This window comes from Diachasma alloeum, unplaced genomic scaffold (genome assembly GCF_001412515.2).
Source record: "Diachasma alloeum isolate Michigan unplaced genomic scaffold, Dall2.0 Dall_scaffold_00804, whole genome shotgun sequence".
NCBI classification, from domain to species: domain Eukaryota; kingdom Metazoa; phylum Arthropoda; class Insecta; order Hymenoptera; family Braconidae; genus Diachasma; species Diachasma alloeum.
In genome coordinates, this window is record NW_021680934.1 from 114,384 (window position 1) to 116,694 (window position 2,311).

Below are 2,311 nucleotides of genomic sequence, written 5' to 3' on the forward strand. Positions count from 1 at the left end.
TTTTTTTTTTTCAATATTATAAGATTAATTTATTACTAATAGAAACTCAATATTGCATAAAATGAATCCAAATAATTTTTATCTCCATAAATATTGATCGGCACTCTTTAAAATTAAAGAAATAATAAAGGAAGATATTTTATGTACGAGTCATATAATTATCAATAATAGACAGAAATTTCGTATACATAAAAAATATTTCGTCTTATTCGTTACACGTTGCAATGCAATTCAATGCCATGATTCATTTACCACAAATCGTTGTAAATATATCAATTTCTATTCAGATTCCAGATTATTATTTTACTGTCTCAAAATTTGTCACAGCGAGGATACCAGATAAAATTCTCTCTTACCTCAGACACACACAACATACCAAATAATACCCCTAATTATTGACTCCTGAACGCACGCGAAGGTTACAATCTTATATAGAAAATATTAATCCACGATTTTATTAAATTATTTAGTCTTCTAATCGAAGAAACCGTCAATAAACATACTCGATACACAAGACAATCATATAAAGAATCAATTCAAATATGTCTCAAAAGGCAAATGATTCTCAAAATTAATAAATATTATTGCGCATTAAATTGGAGACAATGTACAAAAATACGACCGGTCGCTTTACTAATCAACGCGCAAGAGACGACTCCCTCGTGGTATCCTGCCTCGCTGCTCCAGTAGAACCAGCGTCACACCTCGTTATCCATCGTAATTGATAGAGCGGTCAGTTTAAATTCGTATCATTACAATATCCCCCTTTTGCATTATATGGAGAACACAAGATGATGCAAAACTAACGATTATCTTTCCCTAAAGAGTCATCAAATTATTTCAAGACTATATCTCCCTGATTCACATTCTCCAGAGCGCCATCGGTCATACCATCTCGTTATGTCCATCTCCACCACCCTAAGATGTCCCCACAATTGAAAAGACAGTCCGTGGCCACCATGTCACTTAATCTCCAAACGGCATCTCCAACACCTTCAGTCAGGCCACCACGCCATTTCCTACATCTCATCTCCATGCAGATGTCCAATACTGAGATCCTAGAAATCACTCTGTCCTCCCTGACTCCAGTGAGCCTCCAAGAGCCTCTCAATTGCCTCGTCATAACGTCTCCAGAAGCCATAACCCATCACCCTGTTATTCACTCGCATCCAACGTTCTCGGGAACATTACCAGAAATCCCCAGATTCTCCTTCTACTCCTCTCTCTCTCTCAATCAATCTCCAGGTTGATCAGCATAACACCTGACAGAAATAATGAGACGTTAGCCCTCCCTCACCTGCACAAGGGAGTCTCCCACATTTTCTGAACATCACAGAGATCCATCTGTAACACTCCGTCCTCACTACCACTAGGGAATCTCCAACACCTCCAGGGACCCCACCAAGCTCTTCCAAAGATATAACTCCTTCTCCCTCTCACTTCATTACAACTCTTTCAAAATATCACAGAGGTCCATATATAGTCCTCTCACCTCACTGACTCCAGTGAGACCTCCACATCCTCAGGAATACCAACAACGTTCGCAAGCAATTCATACGCCTGCCCTTGCTCACCAATCACGATTATTAGCGTCATCAGACTCTCCATCATGACACTCGTGCTGTAGACTAGCCTCCTTATTCCTCAGCACGTCCACCACCCGATGAATCACGAGTTTGTCGAATCTCTTGAACGGACTAGAATATTCCCTATGACTCCTCTCACAAAATATGTATATATAGCACATTGTTTCACATTATCACATATCTCCACTTTTCATTACTCCTTATTGTCTGATAAATCTGCCTTCAATTATTACTCATACAATATACCTTTACATTTTCGTTTGAATATTTAAAAGCCTTCTAACTCGATCAACGAGAGATACACAGATGCAGCGAGAGAGACGCAGTACAGTCGGCTACTCCTGATTATTCTGCTCATTTGGCGAAGAATCGTACTCGATGTATTTTCGTAGGCTCGTTCTATTATAGGTTCCCCTCAACTCTAACCCAGTATTTTTCTCCTTAAGAACAAAGGCATTGGGACCTATCACACTCTTTATCCGATATGGCCCCTCAAATAAATGGAAAAATTTGTGAATTACACGGTCAGTATTGCTGGATAAGTGGGGAACCCTCAGAAGCACTTCATCTCCAACTTTTAGGTCCATTGCAGGGGAACCCTTTGATAGTTCTTTCTCTGCACAAAACGCTTCTGAAGGCGTTCCCTAGCCAAACTAATCATCCTGTCATGAGGCAGAAAGAGTTCATTCTCTGGATAGTCTACAATCTTCCTAACCTGATCATCC